This window comes from Chlamydotis macqueenii, chromosome 11 (genome assembly GCF_036417535.1).
Source record: "Chlamydotis macqueenii isolate bChlMac1 chromosome 11, bChlMac1.mat, whole genome shotgun sequence".
NCBI lineage: Eukaryota > Metazoa > Chordata > Aves > Otidiformes > Otididae > Chlamydotis > Chlamydotis macqueenii.
This window is the reverse complement of record NC_141566.1, coordinates 21,587,580-21,601,355: the sequence shown is the minus strand read 5'-3', so window position 1 is coordinate 21,601,355 and position 13,776 is coordinate 21,587,580. Positions and strand designations below refer to the sequence as shown.

Sequence of the window (13,776 nt, the reverse complement as noted above, 5' to 3'; positions counted from 1 at the left end):
CTGCTTCAGGCAAGCTGAAAGAAGCAATAGTGGATATCGCATTTCTAAGTTAACAGAAATCTACACAGGAAATAGCTTGAGCTACTGCTTTCAAAGATTATTTGTCCAGGACACATTCATCTGAAAAACTGAAATATTTTGTCATTTATTTTACAACAGAAAAAATTAAACTATTTTAAACCAAACAAACCCAGTTCATATTTTAAAAATGCACTGAGAAGTGTTCCTGAGTAACTCAACACTGTGCTAATGTAATACGGCTGATCATGGTAACCATATCAAAAAAGGCAATATTTTCCACTGACGGTCTCGCGCTACAAAGGCTTCTAAGAAAAACAGAAAATCTTAATGACTAGCCTTCCAGAAAACAATTACAGTATACAGCGGCTGTGCCTGACCTCACTTCCTGACATAGTAAAAATGCCGAGACTCTGGAAGACTGAAACATTGGCCTTCCCTTTTCTCCAGCACAAATTCTTCTCAACCAGTGCTGCAGTCATCCTGGACCCCGTCCAGCTCCCGAGGATTTGCGCTGAACTCAGTGTTCGTTGATTCATGCCTCCTCCCATCTGAAGTCAGCGCCTCAGCTGAGAAAGCTGGGCTCTTATTTACAAACCGGCTATTATGCTCCTGTACGGAACCAGCAAAGCAAAGGTCGCTCACGCAAGTCTGTATGATGCTACATCGTCGTACTTTAAGCCTGGAAGGCATGGTGGATTCTCATGAGACATTTTGAAAGCAAAATCCAAAGGAATCTAAAATAGCTGGAGTCCAAAGTGAAATGAATACGCAGTTGCGGTGTTTGGGGGTCGTTACTAACCAATGTTGACCGAAATCCCTAGGAACAGCGCTTACTGCGCTACGAAGCCTCCTCTAGCCATGGGCAAAGGTGCAGCTTGCAGTGAGGCCAGACCTGCAGCTCGCGGTCACTTCCACCGGGGTGTCACAGCAGCAGCAACTTCAAAATGATAGCAGCAATAGCTGTCATTAAAAGCTACAACTGGAATAATTTCCCTGCATAAACACATCGCTTCTATTTTATCAAAAGCTTTGGAACAGTCACCAGTAAACACCACCACATCCACAGCTTCACAGACATGGTTTCTCTTTGGGTTGTAACAATGAATTTGAAGCTATTTATGTGCAGCACATGTAAAAACAAGGAAAAGCTTGTGTATTCATTAAATGGGTTTTATATTATCATCCAAAATAAGAAAAAAAATTCATATACTGAAAAATAACTTTTTCATTGGAATTATACCCTTTAATCATGTTAATACGAGATTATCTATTGTACAAACACGTAGCAGCATTATGCATTTAGCAAGTTTTAAAAATCCTGTTATCTCATTTTAAAGTATTTTCCTCGTATATTAAAAACCTCTCTCCAGAAAGGTGTCACAGAAACTAAATGGAGGGGAGCACTGTAGATAGAAATGGGTAAGGTTCATTGGTCCAGAGTAGAAGCTGAACAGATTTCATAAACAGTAAAAAAAAAAGTTTAATCCCATACAGGAGCCATCACAAAGACTGTGTTTTCATTATATTAAGTGCTGGATTTAATGAGAAAGTTCCTATTCCAAGGAGCTTGTTACTTAAATGGAGACTTTTTTTTTTGTTTTTAATACAGTATGCCTGAGTTAGAAAGAACAATGTGTCCAGGACCAAAGAGGAAGTCTGATGGAGAGCTAGAAATTTAGCTCAGACTTCCTGATTTCTAGGTTCAGTGAATTACGCAACCTTCTAGCTTGATCTGAAGTTTACGTTTACTGCAGGAAGTAAACTACTGCAATAATGCTATTTATTAAAGGCAGCATTGTATAAAAACGCAAGGCTTTAATGATACCTTTACATATTAATAGAATTACTAATTAGTATAATGTATTGACTATACTTTTATATATTATATATATTTATTTTCTCTAAGTGGGGGTACAAAACCCCAAAGTTTAATTACAAGCAACATACTTAGTGCCTTCTACCTTTGGAAAAAAGTTAACATCTAGAACTGGATCTGTGGACACATACACGAACCTTACGCACGCCGATAAAGAAGGCGTGGAGACACTGCCATGCCTTAAACTCCAGATCTCTTGCAAACTGAGACTTCTTGAGTATTTCAAACACACTCTAACCTGGCAGTTAAATTTTGCATCAGCAAATGTTGTTAAAAAGAACAACAGCAGACCCAAACAAAAGTCTTCCCCAACCTCAGGCTAAGGAATAGCCTTGTAAAAGATCAAATTATTATTTATGGATTCTAAAAACCCCTCGCCCCTCCAGATTTTAAATTTATGCCCCACGCAATTTTGAGGTAGGAAACATTTTGAAAAAAAGATACAAGCTACCCTCTCCCACCCAAGTTTTTCAAATAAACAGTATTAACAAGGTGTTTAAGATATCATCCCAATCCTAAAATAGCTCTCCTCTGCCACAGGACCACACATGAGACCTTCTAGGTGGACGGGTTTACTTTTAGCAAGATTAAGGGAATGAGAGACTTAACAGAAGCTCAGTTACAACTTCAGCTCTGAAGAGACCACCACTACTCCATAACAGTCATCTGTTCAAAACTAAATACATGTTTTGATTAAAATGTTGGAAATAATCTGCAATGACACCCAAGTGAATTTGTCTGCACCATCTTGTATGAAGTTTGGCTTCTAGCCAGAAGGGCACCACAACTTTGATACTGAAAACGTTCTTCAGGACTTACCCCACAACTGTGCTCAGTCAAACTTTTTTAACACTTACAGCTGTGAAAAGCCCAGTGTCATTTTCATCTAGGTATTGCTAGGACCTCGCAATTTTGACCTAGGCCAGGTCTGCAACCTAGGTAAACCAAAAAATCTCAACAAAATGCCCACCCCAACTCCACAGACGCATAGTACAATGGTTCTGCACTCTGTGCCAAGTGTTTTCTTCTAGAAGCTCACTTAAAATCTTTAAAAGTCTCAATTCCAAAACATCTAAGCTACTGCTACGTTGCAGATTCTCTGACACAGAGCTACATTCTTTGCATGTGGAATATCACAAGCTCTAAGGAAAACAGCAGAATCGCCTAATCCTAGCCCGGCACTGCTGCTGCCATCACACAAGAAGTGCTTCTGCTCAGAAGCACGTCCAAAATGACGACTGCAACAATTTCATTGCCGGAAGCTTTCAAAGGTAGGGCAGGCAATACCTGAAGAGACCGCAGACATGTCAGCTCTACAGAGGCCCAAACATTTCCCTGTACTGTGCGTGAAGTTTAACAGTCACTTGATTGCCCACAGAAGTTCTCCCTGAAGGAAATGCAAGATTGAGATGGAAAGCCCTCATATCATGGCCACCAAAAGCCCTCAAAGTGCAGAGAAACAGCAGATACAACATACTAAGACGCGTGGGAACTCTGACATGAGTGATGATCAACTTTCATCCTCCCTTACCAATCTGGGTCAGCTTCCTGATGTAGCTGTGCCGAGAAAGCAACAAAAAAAAAAAATTGCTCTTCTCCATCCTGAAGTAAAAACTACACAATCAACCACCTGTGGCATTCAAGAACTATTTTTTCGCCTGAAACTACATCCTTTAAGATGTAAGAACTCTACTCTACAGCGGAAAAAAAGGCAAATGCACGATCTGAAGGGCAGCGGGTTGTACAACAGGTCGTCACTTCCCAGTGACTGCAGAACGTCTTGCTGTTCTTCAGAAGAGAAACTCCGCTGCTCAGAACTCTGAACTGGGAAGACAGAATCTTGTCAATGCTCAGAGCACACTAGATTTGATTTGACTGGAGCTGTTATTTAACAATATGCTTACTGGTCATATTAGGGTCATGGCTGTCCTCTTAATTATTCATTTATGAGGCCTGTAAATTTCGCATTAACCAGTCCTATAACGCAAACATTGCATTACCTTAAGATAAATATTTTCCTTTATTGTTTTAGTTATTTTATGTCTTTACTCTTATAGCCAGAATAGCAGAGTCATATCCTAAGCACTTCTCCGCTGCTTCCTAAGTGACCAGCCCCATAAAACAAACCCCAGTAGTTCCTGAAAGGTCCCTATTCCTGCTTCTAGAAGTGTTCACGAGAACTGAACACTTCAAGGGACTGAGCCCTTAAAGTGTTTCATTCTTATTTCAACTTCTAAAAAGTAATGGGATTAAGATCTTTTCCAGTTGTATCAATGTTGTTAAAACAAATGGAATTAAACGTGAAACTGACTGCTTCTTCCCACCAGCCAGGAAGGTGACATGTTCTGGCACAAGCCAGTCGCTCATTTTAATGTCCTAAAGCTACACAAAGCATGAAATTCTCAAGCTTATAAGAAAAAGCTTTTAATAAATGCAATGTAACAACATATTTATTTTAAATATGATTTTCTAAGCATGAAACTGTGCCTGCTGAACTTCAAAACCATTGTTCTGGTTGTTCAGGCCTTGAAGGAAACCAGTTTATTTACATGTTAACATCATCCTACTGAAATTCTAGAACCACATGTCTATCTACATCACTTCCAGTTATGGAAGTAACATGCACCATGGTTCATCAAAAAGTAATGCCAAAAAAAACTTCTGACCAGAGTCACAAGAAGTAGAGCGCACTGTTGAAACAAATAAATGATAAAAAATGAGAAAGGAAAACCTGACAAAGAACAAAAGCAGTGACAGCATCCTCACAGGACTCATGGTGCAGTCATGATCTTAACAGTGGTGAAGAACAGCTGGAAAGCTAACAGGGTATTTATTTGCAAAGAAAATACAGAGCTCTAGAAAGACAACCCTACACTTTTAAGAGCACAAGCCCTTCTACGTACCTGAAGAACGTACCTTGGTGACAGGACAGTAAGGGCCACAGAGAAACCTAAGCCGGGCAGCAAAGAGTAGCTGGAGTTTACACCTTTAAGTAACTACAGATCTGAACAGATGAAGCAGAACGTTTAAAACCATGCCAAGACTTACAAGGTGGGAACTGCAAGTTTCTACAGGGAGCTGCATGTGCTCCAAGATTTGGAAATTCAGGTTAAGTACCTGGAGAACCAAGTACAATTCTTCCCTATGGGACAAATTTGGTTTTAAAGCGGAATGTAAAACTGAGTCCCTTTTATGATACTTTTCCCCCTCAAAAGAACCAAGTTCTGCCCACTTCTTTACCAGCCTTCTTCAGTCTGAGGGGAAAAGTTCTGTTTCAAAGCATGGAATCAATCCAAAGAAAGGGCTGTTGCGTGTGCAGACAAATCCACTGTAACAGAAACATATATTGCGTAGCACCCTGTTCATTGAGCTTCCTCCCTACAGCGGGGAACACCTAGTCCATAGAGGGAATAAACATCTAGGTATTTTAAAAAGCTTTTCTTATAATCTTCAAGTAAGAGCTGGCCGAGGACCAGCCAGCAAAGTGGCAAATTTGAGCGCACCCTGAGCTTGGCTGGCGCACTCCGTCCCACGCGATGTATTCCCAGGCGCCAAACGTGGCACGCTCTGTGTGGTACAGGCACGGATGTCAGCGGGCCGAGCCAACGAAACCTCCTGGGATTATGCCAGGGAAGCACCAAAACTCACATATTTTTAGTGCCAGAGCTGGGTAATACCTGCCTAAATTAAGCTAGAGAGCATTATGGGATGGCAGACACATGCACAAAGTTGCTACAGCTGGTATTATACAATCAAGATGGGATCCAAGAGTTATTTTCCAAATGCTCGCATTCCAAACCTTGAACAACAATTTATTTACTTTAAACTTGACCCTAAGAGAGAGCAATCTTCCAGGTTATTAAAACCAACAGTGACAACGCTATTTCCAGGAAAGGCTCTTTACGAGACTGGTCAGAGCAGTCAGTTGTTGTCTAATCGAACAAAACAGAAGTGATACCAGGACTTCACAAGAGCGGCACAAGCAGGAGTTTGCTGTCAGCTTTCTGTAGGCAGTAAGGAAAGCAAAGGCTGATTTTCCACTAGCTCTGATTCAGCCTGCTTCTGCGAAACAGAACTGCGCTAGATGTATTCTGTCAAATTGATACAAACAAGCTTTTTAATTTAAGAACTCTCTTACAAAATTTGACTTCAAAACCAAGCATAAAAATACAGCGAAAGCAAAGGATTTCTTCAAATTGTAAGAGATTATGCAAACTTCAAGCAAGGAAGAATTATTTTGATACACAAACTGAAGACTGTTTTCCTTGCGCAATGTGGGAAGAGCTTCAGGTTGTAACGCTTTAGCTGCCCAGCAGATCAAATTAGTCTAGTTAAAACAGGTTACACTTAAACCAAGGGCTAACACACACCAATAAATTACTTAAATTACTACATCTGAGCAGTCTCAGGGTAACAGACCACGTGCATTTTTTTTTTTTTTTGTTCATGGAAAATGCAAGGCAAAACGCAAACAGAATATCATACACATGCGGTTTAAGCAAACGCTTCACCCAGCGGTCGTGACAGGCCAGGAACACGCACATATATAACAATTATCACAGGTCAGCTGATGCACAGTAACATGTTAAAATAACTTGCTTCCATATCTGAGCTTTAAATATCTATTGGTAAATCACTTAACCTGCTACAAGTTTGGACATGTAATCATACCTTTACATAAGAGCACAAGTATAAATTATCAGTTTTGAAGAACCTAAGGATGACAGTATATGCTTTCATATCTTGTAAGAAATCTATCTGCTGATTGATCTTTCACTCACAGGACACTTTCAGCGCTTCTTCCTCAAGATCTGTTTTGTACTTATGTAGTTTTGTATCACGTTCTACTCTGCACTGGTCAGCTACCATTCTTGATTTCTTCTGTTGTGAACCAAACAAGAGAAGGCTTGGGAAAATGCGGTAAAGCACTCCTTAGAAAGTTGAGACTAGCATATTGCACTTGGGTTTTGGTGTACAGTTGTGACGTGAGAACTACCTCTTCATTAGAGGGGACCCAATCACAGCACGAACAATCCCCCATCGCAGAAAAACTAAAATCTGCTTGGATGTCCTTCAGCTCAATAAACAGCACATCAGCCGTGCTGCAACACAAAAACGCAACTGCATCCTGACACAGCTAGGTTAACGAATACGCTGTTGTCACCTACGTGCAGCCATCACACACAGTGATCAAAACCTTGTCAAAGGATAGGGTTAATTAGTGACTGTGTGGCAGCTGTGTGGTATCGAGGGATGCTCGTTAAAAGCAATATTAACAACTGCTGTCTTCTAATTCACATGTAGCAACAACACGAGTTCAGATACATGAATTGGAAAGAGCAGGCCTCCACCAATGCAACAGGTGGCTCTACCCCTACACGTTCTTCTTCGAAAAAGCTTGCTGCTGGTCTCCAGGACATATTCATGTTTCGATGAAATGATGACTTCATGTCTTTACATCAAAAAAGTTATTTCTGATTCACAAATGCTTTATAGTGCATCTGCTAATTCTCCTTCTGTGTAAAACACACTGTTCTAGCCAACAGCTAAAACTTGTCTTTACTTTTGGCTACTTGTATTTTTAAGAATGCAATTGCCGCCACGGTTTCAGAAGGGACTTGCAGTATTGTACATCAGAGGATAATTCATAGGAATCTTCATCAGAAAAAAAAAAAGTTAGAGAATTCTTGCTCTCACAAGTGCCGTACTGATGGCAATTTTCTGACAGATTTCTTTCTGCTTTTCAAGCAGGTCGGTTCCATGATCGGCTCCATGAATGAGGAGCTCAATTCCAGGAGCTCCAGCTACAATGTATCTGAGTGACGCCACGTAGTTATTTGAACGCTACCATCCATTCCAGCTGTTTTCTACACAGGAAATGCATTTTGCTAAAAACAGAATTTACTGTCTTTATCCAAAGACCAATTATACATGTCTCTCTAAGACAAAACTTCCAGCTAAAGGCGTGGTGGGAAGAGAGAAAGAAGAGAGAAAGTAATGTGAAAATAAAGATAAGGTTGCTACCTTATAAAATGAATAATGTTTAGGCGGAAATACTGAACCTCATCTTACCTCAAGACTATCAGTTCTTCCTTCCCTAATTCATTTTTTCCATTTGATAATAAGTCATAAAAAAAAATTCCTTTCAGGAAAAAAAAGCAACCCACAGAGTCCTAAGTTTACAAGTCTGTCAAATACTTTAGTATTATTTCACCTTAAAGTGTTACTTAGAGACTCAACAAGAAAAAATACTTCATAAAATCTGGGAGAACAGCAAGTTACGTTTAATTACCGTTGACACTCTCCTGGCTTGAATTTGCTCCTGTCGACAAATGTTACAGAGTCAGTGCCTGCTGGAGTATGAGAAGAGTGCTGTACTGTCCCTCAGTCTTCTTTCTGCAGACAAGAAAAAAGTAGTAGTAATTTTATTTTTAGTGACTCGGCAAGTACAAAGTGTTAAGAAAAAAAGGTGCAGAAAGCAACCTACATTCAATAAAACAGTAAAAGACATCAGAGGACAGCCAATGATTAACTCCACTAGGATCAGCAAATAAAACTCAAGGAAGAACTCCACTGGGAAAGAACCGAAAGACCTTACGCAACCTTCTCGCATTCATTCAGTACGTCCAGAACGCAAAACATGACAGCTGCATAAACACTGCACATGCATTTAATGCTCTACTAGCCCAAGACATGCCATTGATTAAGCTATGATCTAATTAGTGACAGGCAATCGGAACGCTATGAAGACGCTTCCTGCATGAAGCACATTCTGTGGATATTAAGTGTATTCACCTACTCATCTACACAGTGCTCTGCTCCTCTATGCGACAACAACGACGAAAAAAATTCATTTCCAAAAGGGATGTGAACGTACCCAAATTTAAATTATCGCACACATATCTACCCACTGATAGGGTACACAAGAGACATAAATTGTACAATCTGGAAAATACCCTCACAGTTTACTGTCGTGCAGCAGCACAGCTTTATGCTACAAACTGTTCCACTGAAGATGCTTCACCAGGAGCAGGTAACAAGCAGCTTCAGTAGTCACCAAAGCCGTTCAAGGTGTTACATTTAACGATGTAGAACACATCATCCTTCTCAAGCTACTGGATCCAGTACCAAACCTAAACTGTTTGCACACTGAGGATTACAAATTACACAGGTCTGGCTCTCCAAACTTAGGAAGTCTTTACAAATAGCAGTCCATTCCCAGTGTAGTTTTTCTAAAGGTAAGGCCCAGGCAGGTACGTTGTGCAGTTTTACCGGAACGCTGTAAGAAATCACTGCCCCCGGAGCTCACGGAGATAGTGTACAGACTAAGCTGGCCAACTTTGCTCTGAGCCAGCCAGCAGAAGCTCACAGCTTCCTCCAGCAAACACAGCAGACCCATTGTTATTTTCCCCAGGAAGGTGATACTGTCTTGTAGTTGCAGATGTTTCTGACGTTAGAACCTAATAAATGTTCCTCCTGAACTACTTTTAATGAGACATGGGCAAAAAAAAAAAAAAAAAGCATCAGAGCTCAATGCTGGAAAAGTGAATCTTGAGCAAACAGAGGCATTTTCCACATCAATCACGATACTGGGAACAATAGCAGATTTACATTAAGATTGAAACGGACTAAGGGCTCTGAGCCAGTGGTCTGTCTTTGCTGGTCAATACACAGAAAGGATTGTGTTAGCACCACTGAAAGAATAAATTATCGCTGCTTTTACAATAAGCTCTTCAAGAATGCAATAAAGAGTTCAGTGTGTGCTCCTCACTCAGGAATCCAAAACTTTTCAGTTAAGGTCTGGCTTGCAGCAAAGATAACAGCTGAAAACTAACCATCATGACCTTGGTAAGCTTCATGACAACTTGCTAAAAACAGGTGAAAAAAAATGAAAATGTTACTTCTCTGATCTTCACCAGCCTTGAAACACAAGCAACGAGCAACCACAATTTTGAATACCAATAGTTCAGATCCGATCTTTTCAGATATAGCAAAATTGGAAGTGAGAAATGTATTTTTTTTCCTGCAATCTCTTGACTGTTGCAGTATTACCAATATTGAGGTTTTCTCAGCTGCTTTCAGAGATAAATTTAAAATTCTTCTCTGATTAAATAAAACGATGACAGGAAATTAAGAAAATATGTAACTAGGAAAGGCATTCTTACAATATTTCAAGCTGGCTTATGACTTTGATGCAGAATATTGTAAGAATGCCTTCCCAGTTGGGTATTTTCTTGAAAGCTACAAGTTTACTTCTACAGTTCAACAAGAAGTCTTCCAAGTTGGGGAAACAGCAGGTCTCCAAATAAAAGCACCAGTTTCAGTCTCCCGAGCTTAGAACATGTATTTTAATTTGCCCGAAATTCACCCACAGGGATTCCAAAGCCTTTTCCAGTAACGGGTGTACAAACGGGTCTACAAATACACACACAGCACCGCTCAAGTGCCCCGCGTTCCCCGCGGGGGTACGCCAAGGCCAGGCACTCTGTCATGGGCAGAATGCTGGAATTTTTACTGTTTGCACAGTACATACGAAATCTTGTTTTTTAAGGACTCACCAAACTTTTCCTAAAAATAAACAGAAAAGATGAAAGACTGTTGGCATGGGTGTGACAACCCACACAGTCAACATGATGCAAATGCTAGCCTCCAAAAAAACCCAAAACAAAGGACGATTAAAAGTGTTCTATAGAACATTCACTTTGCTGCAAACTTGGTTTCAGCAGAACATCAAAGGAAGATGCAGTTTGTGATCAGGGGTTGTGGCAGGAAACGCATTTGTGTAGACAAAGTTATCTTTATTCTCTCTAAAGGTGAATACACTAGGAGTTATTGTTTTAAACTATTCTGACATCCAATGCCTCAAAACCACCGGTAAGTACAACACTGTAGTAAAATTGGCTATCACGTTTTACAAACAAAAATAAGCTATCCTAATACAACAGGAATGAACACAGCCTGCAGTACCTATCTGTGCAGATGTAAGGCCCAAGAAGCTGAAATTATTCAATTCCATTGTCAAAGCGCCCCTCAACTGCAGCAAAGGCCAAGTTTTTCACAAACTTGCTGCAACAATACTGAGCCTACAACCAAGCGACCAACTTGTAATAGCTTGCTCCAGGAGACGTTTGAGACGGTCAGTACAAGTGCTGTTTATTCACAGACTGCTGTTATCAAGAATCACAAGCTAAGATCCAGGATGCCAGCGAACACAAAGTAGACTGCTTTCAACTCAGCTTTGCAGAATATTAGATTTATTTGATCCTAGCTAAGAACAAATTATTCCCAGACAACAACAGCATTCCAAAACTCTCAGAGATCTGGAACACAGCAAGGTAAAAAGACCTAAAAGCAAGGACAGTGTAATAGCTGGCTGTTTTTCAGCGCGCATGATTACACACACACGGTCTTGAGAAAGTCAACATCTTTCCTATTTTGCCACCTTATCCTTTTTCACACACAAATTACAAAAAACAAGGGAAGGAATGCAAGTGTGGGAAGCAACTTGGGTTTTGCTTCTTACTCACACAGATACTGAACAAAACACAAAGTACTTTCTTTTACACTGGATATTAACTCCAAGGTCAATTTATTGGCTTAAAATACAGAGAGGATGCTTCCCTGGTTAAAATGCTAATCTGAGTCTCAGGAAATCTAGATTCAATTCCCTGCCTCACCACATACTTCCTGTGTGACCTTGGGCCATAAATATTTCGGTGCCTCAGTCTTTCCATCTGCGACTGAGATAGTATTTCCCTATTGAACCCAGTGTCATAAAGATAAATACATCAGAAGAACATCAGGAATCGCAGACCACAGGCATACGCGCAGCGGGCTACCAGAGAACTTATCTGTGTGTCAATATTCACAATTAGGCATCAGGTAAAGCAAGGAAGGATTGCCAAGGTTAGAAAGCTAGATACCACAGGACAGAAAAGATATAAAATATACAAAGAATGGATAGAAACTGAAATGTAATACGAAATAAACAAGCTTAACAAAAATAAACAAGCTTTACAGAAAATTTCCATCATTCCAACAAGAAGTCCGAAGAGCAAGTTTTAAACAGAAACAAAACTCAGAAACCAGCTGAGAGCGAGCTGCTAAAGGAAGCAAATCCACCTGCCAGCAAGGCATTATTACCCTGTTTTCTGAGGTTACTGCGGTGCGGTGCGCGCGAAGCACCTCAAATAAGAGGCAGCGGAGGGGCTGCGGAAGCTGGGGGGCCGTGAATCCCTGGAGACTCTGCCCCAGCCCTCCGTAGGAAAGCAACCCGCAGGTTACTGAAGTCAACAGCCTTTTGTAAGGGGCAGTAAACAGGATTGCGCTAAAAAGCGGCCGCAGTAGGGTCCCCACCTTTGCTGCTGCCCCAAGGCAGAGGGGGACAAAGCGGACTGGGGGAGGGTAGAGGATGGTCACCACCCAAACAGTGGATGACAGGACTGACCTCCCCCTGCCCCGACCCCAGGAGGGGCTGGGGGAGGTGTCCGGTGCCGGAGCTGCTGATCAGCCAAGGGGAACAACTAGAAGGCTACGTGGCATTTGCAGGCAGCAGCTCCGGCTGCCGAGGAGGGAGAAGGCGGGGGGGGGGGTGCGAGGGGGAAGCCTGGGGGGGGGACGGGATACGGCTTCAGATCTCAACCGCCTTCTCCCCAAAGAAACAGGAGAAAAAGGAGAGGAAGGGGAAAGACAGACGGAGAATTTGCGCGCTGGGGAGAGGAGCGGGAACGGGCGGAGGGAAGAGCAAGCCCGAGGAGCTCGCTGGCATTAACCCCCTCCGGGGAGGCACAGCGGGGCTGGCCGAAACACAGCCGGGACATCCGCGCCCTGCGACCCCGGACCCCCGAATTGACCTCAGCCCCGGAACCCCAGCCCCCCCCCGACCCCTCCGGGCTTTCCCCGAGCAGACCCCCCGCCCCTCGTGGGGCAGCCCACCCGTACAGCCCTCCTCCTCCTGCCCCGGCTCCCCCCAGCCTATCCCGTGCCCCCCATCCTCCGGGCTGCCCCCCGTGTGCCACGTCCACCCCCAAACCTGCCCCATACCCCGGGTCTGTGTGCCTCCCCCGGCCCCCAGCCCTCCCTATACCCCGGGGTCCCGCTTCTCCGCTCAACCGCCGTCCCGCCCCAGGCGCCGTCCCGCACCCCGCCGCCTCCCGCCACAGACGGGCCGGCACCCCGCCGCCTTCCCCCTCAGCCCCGCCTCAGCGGGCCCCGCTCCGCTCCGCTCCGCTCCCCGCCGGCGGGTCCAGCCGGCCCGCCAGCTCCTGGCACTGCCCGCCGCGCCTTGGGTGGGGAGCGCCGCTCTCCCCCCGGCCCCGAGGTGGGGAAGCGAAGGGCAGAGAGAGCCCACGGGAGCGGCCCCCGCCCCGTGTCGCGTCGCGTCGCGGCGGCCCCGCGGCAGCACTGACCGTGCTCGGCGCCCCGGCCCCTGCCTCAACCCCGGCGCTGCCGACCGCCGACCGACCGTTCCGCCATGATGGAATGCGGGCACTGCGCCTGCGCCGCCGCCGCCGCCGCCGGCGGCCGGGGGCAGGCGGGCGCGCCAACCACAGGCCGGGCCGATCTTCGTCTTCAGCCACCCGCTCCCGCGAAAAGAGGCGCGGGGGGGCAGCGGGGGAGCCCGCAGGTGGCTGGAAGGCCCCGGCGGGGCCGGTGCTCGGGCCCGCGGGTGCCTGACGGGGGAGGCAGGGCTGAGGGGCGAGCAGCTCATCGAGGCAGAAGTGGCACCGAGGCGCGACAAAGGTGCCACGGTGGCTGAAGTGGGCGGGCGGCACCCACCATCCCGCCACGGCTGAGGCCTGGGCCGCGGCCCCTGAGGTGTCCCCGGGGCCTGCAGCCCCCGCCGGGCCCTGTCCCTCGGTGGGTGGCACCGGGCGGAT

The 13,776-nt window shown here is 44.3% G+C and overlaps 1 protein-coding gene across 1 annotated transcript in view; it reads right to left on the bottom strand.

Annotated features, from left to right (window-relative positions):
* LOC104486817 (fibronectin type-III domain-containing protein 3a-like) overlaps positions 1 to 13,368 on the bottom strand; it is a 46,046-nt gene extending 32,678 nt beyond the window's left edge. Inside the window, exons 1-2 of the mRNA XM_086756260.1 lie at positions 13,306 to 13,368; positions 8,190 to 8,293 (exon numbers count right to left, since the gene is read on the bottom strand). The gene's annotated coding sequence lies outside the window, so the exon portion shown is untranslated. The remainder of the gene's footprint in view (positions 1 to 8,189; positions 8,294 to 13,305) is intronic.
* Between the last annotated feature and the right edge of the window lie 408 nt (positions 13,369 to 13,776).